The 14,467-nt window shown below is 42.0% G+C and overlaps 1 long non-coding RNA gene and 1 pseudogene across 1 annotated transcript; one reads left to right on the top strand and one right to left on the bottom strand.

The window, feature by feature from the left end:
• Nucleotides 1–368: 368 nt before the first annotated feature.
• On the bottom strand, nt 369–6,493 carry LOC137845200 (zinc finger CCCH domain-containing protein 11A-like; annotated as a pseudogene).
• Nucleotides 6,494–7,928: 1,435 nt separating this feature from the next.
• LOC137845203 (uncharacterized) lies at nt 7,929–9,493 on the top strand. The gene is made up of 2 exons (XR_011090126.1): nt 7,929–8,006; nt 9,431–9,493. It is a non-coding gene; the product is annotated as an uncharacterized lncRNA (long non-coding RNA).
• Nucleotides 9,494–14,467: the final 4,974 nt, after the last annotated feature.

Here is a 14,467-nt window from a genome sequence, read left to right as displayed (position 1 = left end):
TTAAGCAGCAGAACGTCATACAAGTTCCTCTATACAGTATCCACTGACAGATTGATTTCCTTCAACACAGAACTCTGGCCTTCCGTATTAAATCCTTCATGTCTGACAGATCAAGTCAGTAAGAACAAAAAGAATTCCCTCCACGTTAACCGTGTAGATTTCAGCTGGTGCTAACAGGGTTTCTTTGTTGCTGTGGTATAAACAGACTGATTCCAAGGTTGAGGATTACAGAGTTGTCTGGAAATGCTGCTGGCGATAGGATTTAGACTGCACTGCAGCTCCTACCAGGTGCTGAAGGGTAAGAACACACTCAAGAGGGTGGCACACGGTGAGTAACAAAACTTGGCAGAATTATCAGAAATTGTACGAATGGATGTGTGTCTTCACAGAGGACTCACCTGTACATCAGCTACAGAGGAAAGGTTAGGAAAAGGCCGGTTCAATTCCACTGCCTTCTTTTCTTCTTTTTCAGGTGCTTTAAAAAAAGACAAAAAAGTTTTGTCAACGGCAGAAATAAAGAAAGCTGGGTACTTGTTTCCTTTGTGCATTTGTGCATCCTTGTGTCCCATGAGAGAGAGAGAGAAAGGCTACAATGTGCAATCCATTCGCCCGGACAGAGCGAGCTGCTTCTTGGACTCACCCTGAATTTTGCTCTTGGTATGGGATTCTCCTGCTTTTTTCTTCTCTTCTACCAAGCGATTATTCTTTTTTTCAGACAAGGCTTCAGAGAAAGTTTTGATGCGACCTGCATGAGCAGGTCTTGCCCCTGCGCTGGAATCTTCAGTTTTACCATGCCCTTCAGCCTCGCCTTTGGCTTGAGTTTCGCGTCTCTGAAGAGCTTTCTCACGACGGATTTCCTCCAGTGTTTTCACACGGATCTCTCCCATCGGCTTAGCAGCCTTCCCTGTCATCATCAAGAAATGAGGAGAAGCACCAACATTTAAAGAGAGTCCAGCAATATTTTAAGTCTCCAAAATTTGTCAGAGCACTAAGGAAAACTAATCTTGAGTGTTCCCAATAATGCATCTTAGAACAATATCCTTAGAACAACATTCTCCTCCTCCTCTGAGACACTTGTATTTTGAAGACCAGCCCTATCCAGAGAGAACTGCTACACAGAAATGCTGCTTTACTTTATTACTTTTTCAGACTGCATTTCAAATTCCTGCTCCTGGCAGTGGTTCTATTCTAATGGTACGTAACGGTTCACAGAAGCAGCTAAAAACCTTGACAAGGCACAAGTAGAAAATAAACACACACCTAGAGCCAGATTTCTGATAGTGGCTGTCAGAAGAGCTTCAGCACTCAAGCAAGAGGCATCAGTTCTTTGTTTTCGTTTAAATTAGTTTTTAGGGATGGATGAAAGCAGTCCAAGTTCATGGAAAGGAAGGAGGAGAAAGCATATTTAATATCTAGCTGTTACCTCTCTCAGTGCTGGTCTGTTTAGGAGGTAATCCCAGCCTGTCCTTCAGAGACTTGGCAACTTGAACTGCAAAACAGAAACAGAATGAATCAGGGAGGCTGCATAATGTCAACTTCAGGTTCACAGTTCAAAACAAGACAGGAAAGGTAACTTTGAATCCCAGTGATTACGACCTCAGCCAACATGCAAAAAGAAACATCACTGGAAAAGGACAAACAGAAAGACTAAATACAAAACCCAGGAATCCAATCCAGATGCCCGTTTAGTACCTGTATCTCTCTTGGGTGCTTTGTCAGCATTTCCCGGAGCCTCTACCTTCTTCCCCAGCCTTTCAGCAAGGCTGCGCTTCACTGGAACGGTGCTTACATCATCTTCAGAGAAAACAAGGAATATTGTAAGAACTTTTCTTTGCAGGATGGTTTGAGAACAGTCAACAATACGCTTCTATTTTTCAAGCATATTTTCATAGAATTGCCTTTCAGCTGCTAAATGATTTTTTTTTTTCCATTTCTGCAGTCAACACAGATCTCTACTGCAATGTATTTTCCTTTCATACCTCAAAAATACTCTTTAATGCAGTCATATATAGAAGGCAGCACCTACGTAACAGCTCATAAAAAGTTCTTACCCGCGGAGGCTTTCCGTTTTCCTTGTCTATCAGCAAGATCTAGTCGAACCACAGGTTCCTCCCCTAAAACAAAAGGGAATTTTTTTTCTATCTCACAGAAACCAGTAGCCAACAGAAATATTATCCTGTTAGCCCATGTCCAAAAAAACCCAGTCAGACACTGTTTTAACAGCTAAACCACATAAACTCATATTTTAACTATAATTAACATAGAAAAAAAATATTAAGAGTCTCAGTGCTTGCTTCAAATTCCAGCTGAGATAGTAGAGCGTGAATCTGAGTCTGCTTGACAGCTATACTTTGTGCAGAACAAAGCTGCATAAGCAAGCAGAATATTATTAGGTACAAATGCTGAGAAATAGTCCTTTCTAAGGTGAATGTCTACGAGTAAAAGTACTTCCACACTTTTTTCCCTTTAAAAGGCATTTGCACAGCTCTAAACAATTTATACACAAACTCCTGTCATACTGTGTCCACACCTGCCACTGTCAGCCTCTTTAATGCTTCAGAAATTGCTTCTTATATAGCACTGTCTTCTACAGCTCTTTCTTCTCCTTACTCTTCTGTTTTTCAGTTACCCCCCTATTTGCATACTGACACTTTTTTTTTTCTCCTGCCACTGCACTTAACCTGAGCACCAAATCTTTCCAGTACAACCAGGGACTTGAAGCATAAAAGCACGTTTTGAACAGAAGGCAGCACCAGAAGGCTAACACGGGTGAATTGTTTTAATTATTGCTTAACCCTCCAGTTTAGGAGTAATGAAATCAAAACAAAAGCATTCCTTACTACCTTTCTTGGAAGACAGTATCACAGTTCTCACCACTGTCCGGACATTTTCCTTTTCTGGAGCAGGAAAAATCATAGAATCAACGGGACGAAGAGAAGATCTTGAAGAACCTTCTGTTCAGAGCAACCAAAACATAAGGAAGTTTACCCAGCATAAAAAACTATCACAAAGAACAAAAAATTTTAAATTATTTGTTACTGTCAAAAATACAGCAAGCAGAGCATGTAAATAAGAGAGGCGACTAATTTGCCTCTGGTTGCCCTTTGAACTCCCATTTAGAATACCAGCTGGCTGAGAATCAGGTTGCTTGATGCCCCCAGCTAAAAATGGAAGTCTGTCCCTCAAGCAGCTCCCAGTCACCATCACCTGCCGTGAACAGGATCAGAAAGTAGGGCATATTAACTCACCACCGTGTCTCTCATTTTTTTCCTTCATCTTCTGCGATTTGATTTCCTCAAGTGTTTTTATTCCAAAATTCAGATTGCCCTCTGAAAACAGGAAACAGTTCATGAGACAGGCTTGGAGGCAGTCACGGAGGACCACAGGTCCTCAGGCTTCTTAGCGCTCAGGAACTTTCTGAAGTATTTAGAATAAAGCCTGTCAACACTCCTCACAAGTGAAAGAGCCCTAGAACCAATGGCATTTTGCCCCTCCTTTCATCCTTCAGGGTTAAAAATGTAGTTTTAATTTTAATCCATTTACACCATATTAGATCCCTCTATCGTTAGATATGGCTTATCAACAGTGGTTGCAAGGCTGCACGTGCAGCCATTTAAACTCCATGCTGTGGCCCTGGTTTGTTCTCCAAAAGTAAAGAAAAGGAGTTCATCTTTCTGGCCCAATAGGCACATGATGGTATTAATGGCAGAAATGAGATACCAAGTCCATTCAGCACCCCTACATTTTGTTGTGTTTTTACACCACACTGCTTTTGACTTCACTGTCAAGTTCTTCTGATTTATCCTACTAAGGTGCTGGAATACCTTGTTTAGTAGTAGGAGAACTGCCTTTCCGAGTGGAAATCACCTGTAATCCATTTTTGCCTTCCGCAGCTGGTTGCTGGACGGGAGTTTTAGTTTCTTCTCCTTCCTCAGAAAGTTGGTCTGAAGGGGAAGAATCTATTCAGTTATGCATAGACCAGATTGTTCATGATTACGTAGCTCATGCAGTGACACTTCAGCCCATGGTTCATATAAAAAACTTTGTTGCTGTTTTGTTTTTTAAACAGCTACACTGACCTGATGAACTCCTAAGTAGAATACACTAGGACAAAACATCTAGGACTCTAGATTCTCTTTGCAGCTTTAACTACTACACAACACATTGCTCTTCAGACAGAAAAAAGAAATTTCCTTCCTAGTTTCACATAGAACTTTACACAACAGACCAGCTAAAGCCAGGAGTGGTTCTAAGCTTTCCTCCAACGTTTCAGGTTCTGTCCACTGACTGCCAGACAAAGCCACCAGTGACCTGGCCAGACTGCCTGCCCTATCGCTAGTCAGACCTCAGGTCATCTGTGATTTATACATTCATTTACAGCACAGATTCCTTCAAGAACCAAAGATCTACACAATCATTTACAGCAAAAATTCCTTCCAAGAACCAACACATGCTCACCATCATCATCTTCATCATCATCTGCAGCATTGATTACAACTGGAGGGTGTGTAGGGCTTGGGACATTTTCAGAGTTTTCCACTTTCATCACCCCCTTAGCTGTGGAGAGGGATTTGACTGGACAGAAAGTTTCTTTTGCTGCAGTGACATCTGAGCCACTTTCAAATCATCGTCCGCGGACTCAGGCGGACTTGGCAGTGTAGCTAGAGGAAGAGGAGGATCGTCGGTAATATGGCAGTTTAAAACTTTGACCACAATGCAAAGAGATGGTAGGAAAGGCAGATAACCCGCACAGACAACGAAATCAGCATCTCCTTTTGCCCATCCCATCACTGTTTACACCGGGAACAATGACTTCCCTTCGAACAACAACACATCTCCCTACCACCCAGCAAAAGATGAAACAACAGGAAGCAAACTGCAAGGCAAACATCACACAAAGCAAAGAGAAGCTGAGCACGAAAGCAGAAAACAAACACCAGCAGTACACTCGGTTTAACTGACCACCTATGACTGCAGACCTTTTCCTGCACTCACAAATGAACAGTTACCTGATGCCCCCTACAGGATTGGCACCCACTAAGTAATACTCAAAATTAATTCTTCAGCGCTTAAAGAAAAAGGACCTAAACTCACTCTTGCTTGGTGGTAAGAATTGTCCATCGATGTAACGTCCCTTTGCATGATGAAAAGCACAGTTGGCTTTCTGACAGCCTCCCGGCTGGTTCTCCCAGTAGCAAGGAATCTCACTGCGCTTTTTCTGAAGACAGAAAGAAAGAAAAGCTCATGATAACATGCACCTGAGGCTTGCAAAGAGATGCACAGCTCCAGATCATGACAGCTGTCACAACACAGTGCTGAAACATCATTCCAAAGGTCAGTTTCTCAGTTAAGCGTAGTATTTCTGGGCATATTCACAAAGTTTGCATAAGCTGCAACCACGATGCACATTTAGATTTGTCATCATTCAGTTTGAGAAGACAGGCACTCTCAGACATCAGTTGAGGGTGGGTTAAACTAATACACCTAGGATTATACTAGCATTATTCAGAGGGAAAAAGAACATCTGCAATTGCCTAGGTTAACCCTGTCTAGAACTACTTCTTGGAGACTTAGTTCTTCTGCACCTTTAACTTTCCCCACTTCCTACCCCAGGCAGCTAGAACAGCGTTGTCTGAAGGACTGTGGGTCAGAAGAGACCCAATAGTTCATTATCAAGCCTGCTCCCATGAGGATAGAACAGCCTGTTTATTACCCCTCTGCTCCAGCAGGTTTTAGCAGTCTATTTAACAGCTATTCTGCATCTGTTGAGAAAACTGTCAGCATCCAATAAAAAAATATATATATATATATTTTGCTAAGACATACCTAAGGCATTGATTTTATTTCCCTCTGCTTCCTCCCACCCCCTCTCTTGGTAACAGAAACCAGTATGATTTTGAAGCAAACAAATCTATCCTGCAAAAGCACAATCAGTACACCTACGGCACTGAAAAAGGCTTTTGTTGATTTATTTTGAGAACACATCGTTAGGCACTCACGTCAATTTCCATGTGTCTGAATCGGCAGACATTCCTGAAACAACGACCCTCCTGCCACAGCTTGCAGACCGTCTCATTGACCAGAGCAGCTTCGCAGTGGCGGTAGGCACATTTGTCTCCCTGGAACCAAAAGGAAACCAACAAGGAAAATATAGTACAGCCTCAAAAATGGCCATGCTGCTGCCTAATGTTGCTACAACTGAATTCAGAACTGAATCTATCTGGTTCTCAAGTTAACCAAAGACCAGTGTGCTTCCTCCTCCTAATCTACTCCTTCCTGAAAAAAACGGGGAAAAAAAGCAAAGCAAAGGAAAGCCAGCCATACCTTGGTACAGGTAGAATAGAAATAGAAGTAGCAATCGTCTCCTTGTTTAGACATGCCGACGAGTTCTGCTAACAAGCTCGGGTTCTCTCCACAGGGACTTCCTCTGCTCTTGGAGAGAGCTGTCTTCACCCTTGCTTGGGCTGAAAGTCTTCTGCTGGCTTGTGATCAGTGAAATCTTCTTTTTAAAAGTAACCCTAAAGAAAGTTACAAGTGAAAAATAATGAGGAACGAACAGTTTTCCAGCTTTCTTCAGTTAATCAAATCAAGTTATCAGTCTCTCGAAGAGAGCAAAGCCTTTTTCCCAAATACTGGAAATACACACCAACAAGTGGCATAAACTTTGCCTTTGCTGAAGGAAGATAAATAACACAAAGAAAATCTGTCTAGTTTGTTTTACAGGCTTGTCTTTCTCAGTATGGAACAAACTGACCTCCCTGGTCTAACTTTGCAGTTACCTATTCTGCCTTTGTCCTGGAGAGAAGAGCAAGAAAGGAACAAATCTATTTTTGCACTCCAAAAACGCGTTAGAGGAGGATTATCACACCCACCTAAGGGTACTTCCTTGTTTGTTTATAAAGCACCACGTATTTCTCTTAGACAGTCTCTGTTACAGGCTTGTTTTGTGCCTTCCATTTATAATAAAGATATTAAGATGCTTACCCCTTGGTGTTTTTTTTTTGTTTTGTTTGTTTGTTTGTTTCTTTTTTTTTAAAGAACAGTGGAAGTGGAGAGTCAGATGACAAGCAAGAACAAACACCAGAAACTCCTTGTTCTCCCCTGCTTTTTAATCACCCAGCATCACCCCGGCTGCAAAACAGCCTCTGATGATTTACCTGCTTGTTAAAGCACCCCACAGGCTGCAAGTGCGGTGTGCTAGGTGTCAAGTTCTATTTAACGGTGCACAGGTAACCATTCGTCTTCCCACAGTCGAAGCACAGAACAGCCTCTTGCTAACAGAACTCATCCCTGCTGCTGCAAGAAACCTCATGGCCTGCAGGAAAACCTCAAGCTAAGAGTTCCAAAGCAAAAGCAGAAAACGCATGATTTGTACTCTTTATATTGGAGTGAATTCTAGCTGCTAAATGCTGCCTACATCTGAGGGCACGTTCTGAGGCTGGGGGGAAGGACACTCAACACCCACTGACAGCAGGAGTGCAAAGATGCCAGCCAAGAAGGCAAAGGTTAGAGCTGAACGCTGCCTCAGCTTCCTCCAGCAGCCAGCTGGGGGTCACCTTTCACCACGCTCTCTGAGACTCTGAGCCCTGAATTGGCAACATGACTATTTTTTTCCACTATTAAGCTTTTCATTAGTGCTTTTGGTTTGTTTGTGGGTATTTTTGTTTGCTTTTTTTGTCTTAGTTTCTAATTTTTATGGAGCAGTGACTTTAGCTGGAAAGAAGGGAGAAGCCAAGTATTTCTCAGTGAAGACGATAACAATTCTGTCTCTGTATTTGTAGAAAGAGACTGTTTGGCAGGTACAGGATACTTCACTGAGACTGTATTCTAGATAAACAGAAAACCTGACTGAAGAAATCTGTGTCCTTCCAGATTCCTGGGCATTTCAAGCGGTGACTCCTGAACATTCTTGGGAAGAAGACCAGCAACAGATAAGTGATGAGAACACTGTACAAGTCCCTATGGAGACAGACTACATAGTTATTGTGGATCGCTATGAGCTCAAAGTATGTCTAACTTCAGCTTTTTTTTAATGCTCAAATAGGACATATTCCTGCATCATGTAAAATTGCAAATTAAGCCCATTGTTAACCAATGCCAATTAAAACAATTAATTGGAAGGACATACAGATAGTGAAATAATTCAGCCTGTAATGCACTGTGACTGTTTAGTTTCCACACCTCATGGAGATTTCTGTAGGCTACCATTTGCTTCTGGTCATCTGTAGTTTAGGAGACAGATTCTTTGCCTAATTTTTCAGACAAAAGGCCTTGCTGAATTTTAAAATACCACACTGACAACCTGCTAGTACTATTATGGATATCATTTTAATGATTCATAATTCTTATGATGGGTTTGAGGGCTTTTATTTGGGGATTTTTTTTCATGCTTTGATGTATTAAGAACCTGAAAAGGATCTTTATTTCTTGCAGTGATGATTTTAAACCTGAAGTTAGCAGGTCAACGTAAACTAGCTAGCCATGGAGAAGTGACTACTTTTCTGAAATTCCTTGAAAGTGCAGTATTAGAATTTCTTATATTGTGTGTGTGTGTATATATATATATATATATATATATATACACATGAGGGAGGCAGAGTTTGCTGATAAGATGATAAGCAGCATTATTTCCAGGGGCAGTAGTATTTCCATTTGGTATGGCTGCTCCCTAAAGCTACATGCTTGCAGGCTCACACAGGTAATGGACAGCTGTGGCAGTGGAAGAAGGTGCTGCCACTAGCTTGTCACTGTTGCTGTGCCAGAGATTATCATCTCTGCATCTTTGGTAATAGAAATGACTGTGTGAGAGAGAGGTGATTGCTACAAGCAGTCGCTTTGCTATTTACCCACCCCTGAATATAAAGGTAGGATTGAGCAAACTAATCCACCTTTGCTCTGGGCGTTTGAGCAATCTGTTCTGCCAGCAGAGTTGTAGGCATGGCACACGTGGGTAAAGGTAATCACCTAAGGGTGCTTCCTTTTCCAGCTGGCACAGCTGTATCTACAAGATCTGCAGCCTTTTTACAGTGCCCCGCCCCGCGCTGCTGCAATGCTTCTCTAATGAAATGCAACAGTGGCTTTGCTGTGGCAGCAGCTGTCCTACAAAGAGGATCGTGTCATTCCCTGCTGCTTTGGGAGCAGTCGACTTGCAATTACAACCATTGATGTGATAGATTGGTTAGTAGTAAAAGATTGTCCGAAATTTCAGCCTTTCCTTTCTCTGAAATATGAAAAATTAACTCATTTTCCCTGCTGAAATCTCATGGGATATTTAATCTGTTCTCTGAAGTGTCACATTTTATTTAATAGCATAAGAAAAAGTAGGCTCTCACTTGTGTTGTTACTGTTCGACCTCCAAAAACATATAGAGCGTATTCAAAGGATCTTGTACTATTCTAAAGTTGTTGTTTTGCTCCATTGTTGTCTTCAGAAACTGTTATGCTTTGTCACTGAGATAACGAAGGGATTTGACATTTATCACCTGGAAAAAGTATATGGCGTCATTAATCAGTGTATTTACAACCACAGAGAAGACTACGACAAAACCGATTTGGTGGAGGTAATTTTTGTTTTGAATTCTAGCACTTTCTGTCACTGTTACGCAGTATTTCTGTGTTCTGGGATATCGTGGTTGTTTAGCATTGCTCTGTTATAAGTTAGACCACACAATTTTCTGGTCTATTGAAATTATTTTATTAATCAAGTAAGCAGACACAAGCAAAACAGCGCTGGGCGGCTGGGGAGTCTCCGCTCCACCACAGCACGCAACTTCCCCTTTCCAGTGTCGCTGTTTTAGAGCATTCAAGTTCTGGCTTGTCGAGACTTGACCTGTCAACTTGTCGACTTGTCGAGACTTGTTCTGAGGCTGAGCAGTCTGTTGTTGGGGGTCGTTATTCTTCCTCCGGTGATCATGCGTTGTGCTTGTGTTCAGGTGGGGGCAAAATAGGATGTCTTGCAGTGGGTGGGTGGTATCTTACAAAATCCTTGTTTTAACAAGGATGTTTACCCAACCCCCCTTCCCCATTTGTCCCCATGTTACAATGCCGTGAGTTGTGAAACCTTATCTACTCAGTAGATTCTTTAAATTCTCAAGGACAATGAACAAACCCCTACTAATTTATCACAATCCCTCCTTTTTCTTTTTCTAACATATTTTGTTCATTGAATTTTTGCCATATTTTCTTGCTGAGCATCAAAGTTTCTGCGTCGTCCTCCTCCTGCTCAAGAGATTCATACTTAGCATGCACAAGCATAAGATGAGCAGCTTCCAATTGTCTTTTCACAATTGCGATTACTCGATTGAATATACATGGTCCAAAAGTCAGTGTTAATATAAGTAACAACAAGGGCCCCGCTATGGTTGTTAGCAGTGTAGTAAGCTAAGGTGAGTAATTAAACCAGGATTCATACCAATTCTGACGAGCCTCATTTTCCCTTTTGCATTTTTCTAATCCTTCCCGCAATTTAGTCATTGTATCTCTTACCACCCCAGTATGATCTTTACCAGATGGTATTCAGCCACTGTGTGATGGGTATACTCTTCAGTGTGGTATAGAATCCTTGGTATAATGACCACCTGTACACAAAAATCGTGAGATGTGTTAAACAATTTTAAAGATAGGCAAGGAGTGACTCTCAACAATGAACATACCCACCTAGTGTTATTTGCAGGAATTAACCATTTGTGTGTTTGGTACTTTTTTTTTTTTTTTCAGTGGCATGGCACAGATCATTTTTATCTCTTGGAACTGTGCCGATACATCTACCTTTTCCCATAACTTGAGTCAAAGTTATCCCAATTTCCTGACCCCAACTGCACTTGGAAGGATTTGACTCGTTTGAATATTCAGACCTCCCCATATCTCCTATAGCTTCATAATATGGGGGCTTAACACTTACACATAGCCAGCACCCTTCAGTTATCTCAGGATTAGTTCGATTTAGTACCTGGAAACTAGCATTTATAACTTTCCACATACTACTCTCGGGTACAACCCCTTTCTTTTTTTTTTCACAATGCTTGGAAGCAGTGTGGGTAAGGATAACTCTGTCGACTTATTAGAAAACACTGTAGTAGGTTGGGCAGTCCCAGGTATCTTTACAGTCTGGACAACCAAACCTTCCCCTAATAACTCTTTATTAGGCCCGACTACCTTGGAAGTCTTGGGTTTTTCCTTCTTTATTGGTATGAGTCCTCCCCTATCTGTTCCATGTTAGTAAAATCTGACATTTTTCCCTAGTACCCAGCTAGTATCGTCTGAGTTTGTTATATTTATATATAGAACCTTGCAAATTTCTTTATTTCCGTGGAAGGTTCCTGTATACCCTATACCATGCCCTCGCCACCTGTAACAAGGATCCAATTGTCGGTTACAACCTTGCAGCCCATACCCCACTTCTAAGAATTTATCCTGACCAGCCCCGAGTGTCCAGTCTGTAGCAATGGTTTCACACCCGCGGTATGCACAATAATACACATTCAGGCATTTACAGTACCCCTTTCCCAGGTTAGAACTTTGGCAGAAATAAAATCCCATATATTCCCAGCATCAGGGCCTCGAGATCAGCTGACATAGTGTAGAAGTAAAGCTTGGCCCCCCCCGATGTTATCTGGGTTGCAATAACCTGTTGATCTTCGAATCGACTTAAAGTCCATTTAAAAGGTTGGTGGGGGTGGTGTTGAGTCACTATGCAGGATGAAATCACTGGGAGAACCCCCAAATACCGATAGGAATGGCTGAGGCCCATTTCTTTCCCCACTTATTCACTCCTCTGCCTCACTCGTCAGTTGGGTTGCAGCCAACTACGAGGTTTTAGTTCTTCTCGGCAGCAGTAGTGTTCTTCAGGGGAGAGCCTCTACCTTAACCCACGGTACCTATGGAGTTCGTTGCAATGTGAGCTTCAGGTCTTTGTTTCCTGGAGCGATCTCCCACTTCTTGTCACAGATGGGTCCTTTAACACAGCTGGCATGTGTCCATCCTTTCTCCGCAGTCCGGACGACTGTTTCTGTAGTAAGCAAAACAACATAGGGGCCTTCCCCATCGTGGTGTTAAAAAAGTCTCTTTCCAAGTCTTAATTAGAATTGAGGGTGATCAAGTGGCAATTCCAAGTCATAGGGCATACCATATAGCATTTCAAAAGGAGAAATTCCTACATCAGTTCTGGGCTGTGTCCATATGTTTAACAGTGCAAGGGGTAAACATTTTACCCAAGAAGACTTAGTTTCCAGCATAAGTTTTGTTAGTTGTTTCTTAATTTCACCATTCATTCGCTCTTCCTTTCCAGAAGAGGAGGGGTGCCAGGGGCTGTGAAAATCCCACTCAATCTCTAAGGCCTGCTTTAATCCTTGCAGTAAAGCTTTACACCCATTCAGTCATGTGGTCAATTAGGACAAACAAGTAACTCAGTAAAGTCTACCTGTATACTTTGGAAAGGTCAAAGCCCTGGCTCCCGTCCCCCTCTAGATGGGTTACAGAAGACTTTTTTATTTACCTTTTGACATATAGTACATCCTCTGCATGTGTGTTTCCCTGAAGTATATATTCCTACACAGACATGCTTTCTTAGAACAACATCACACATTGCTTGCACCTCCCAATGACTCTTCTGATGTAAAACAGTTAATATTTGCCTCATTATCACTTTATTCAGCATTTCTCTCCCATCAGGGAGTATCGATTTTCCTTAAAATGATCCACATATTTGTAACATTAATACCTCCTTGGGAGGTTGTAATTGCTCCAAAATCTTTTTTTAGAATTTACCCAAATAGATAGGTGGCCCTGTAAACCCCTGAGGTAAAATTGTCCACCTATATTGTTGCTTCCGCCCCCATTTCAGGGTCTTTCCAGTCAGAGGTGAATATACATGTATGTTTGCTCTCAGGGCCAGAGAGCACTCCATTAATAACACTGTTATTCCAGTCTAACAATTTACTATTTGAATGCCCAATTTAATCATCAAATCCCTTCCCATCAAGTTAGTCCCTGCCTTGGATACATACAATAATTGTCCAGTGATCATTTTATCCCCTGGTCTCAGCTTAGTATTCCCCAAAAGTGGCACTGTTATCCCAGTCCCTTCTACCCCCATCACATTTAGGGTTTCATTAGTTAATTTAATCCCTGATACTTTACAAGTCAGTAATCACTTAGCTGCTCCAGTGTATTGGGTTTGATGGCAAGGTTCCGGGGGGGGGGGGAGGGGGAGGTGTGAGGGGTGTGGGGGTGGGAAACTGCAGTGGCAGCCCCCGTGAGAAAAACCCAGAAACCTCCCCGTGATAGATAAGGGACAATTTCATCTGGCCCCAAAGGGGCCCACTGCTGCCCAGAGCCAAGCCATAAGCAACACAATCCGTGCCTCTGTGAGAGCACATCCATGAAAACAAACAAAGAAACAAACAAAAACCTGCTGCTCAACAGCAGTTGGGAGAGCGAGAAACCCTCCCGCAGACACTTAAGTCAGTGCAGAAGGAGGGGGAGGAGGCGCTCCAGGCGCTGGAGCCGAAGCCCCCCTGCGGCCACTGGAGAGGCCCCTGGTGGAGCAGGCTGTTCCCCCCTCCCCGATGCTTGGGAAACTGAACAAACACCACAGCAAATATGCAAATATGCCAAAACTTCTAGAATGCCTACATCACCTTTCCCTGCTCATTCAATTCCAAACAGCTCTGTTAAATACTGCATGCCACACCTTTAACACCTTCAGCAACCCTTTTAACACTTCCTTTATCTTTCTCCAGCCTGTACTTTTCTAATACCAGCACCAAAGGCTCAGTCAGAGTCCAACTTAATTCCATACCTTTTCCCTCCAAGATACTGAAACAACATATCAATCAATATACCATATTTCATCCCATTTTTCTTCTTTCCACAAAAACAACATTGACTGTAATATGGTGTTATAATTAATAGTTCCATTTAGGGAACTATTAACACTCTGCTCCATCCTCTAGTTTATAAAGTGGCCACCATTGATTACAATATATGATAAGAGTTCTTTTACTTTCTGTACCCTCTCACCCCACTATATCCCTCCAATGTGTTAGTATACATCCTAGAGGGCTTTTCCTCGGGATTTCTTTGCTTTGAACTTTTCCTATTGTAATCTACAGTGGTCAATATTCCACTGTTTTCCTAGAAGCTCTTTACTAGTCAATCCCAATCCCTCCAAAATCCACAATATATAGATACACAAGTAAAATCAGACCACTGTAAATTAACTGCCTCTTGACAATTACACTGAGGACATTTAAACCTGATGAGCCGATAATATGCCTGGGCAAATTTTGTTCCCTTAGACATACACCTCAATGGCAGTCCTTATATTTACATATTTACATATTAACATATGTATAAAAGTGTACTTTAACAAAAATGCCCGCGCTTTTATATATATACAATACACAATGTACAGTTATTATTCCAGTTAGAATTATTCCTCAGCAGCTGCAAACATGCCAGTTGCCATT

This window comes from Anas acuta, chromosome 27, assembly GCF_963932015.1.
Source record: "Anas acuta chromosome 27, bAnaAcu1.1, whole genome shotgun sequence".
In the NCBI taxonomy this organism is placed as follows: Eukaryota; Metazoa; Chordata; class Aves; order Anseriformes; family Anatidae; genus Anas; species Anas acuta.
This window is presented reverse-complemented; position numbering and strand designations above follow the sequence as displayed.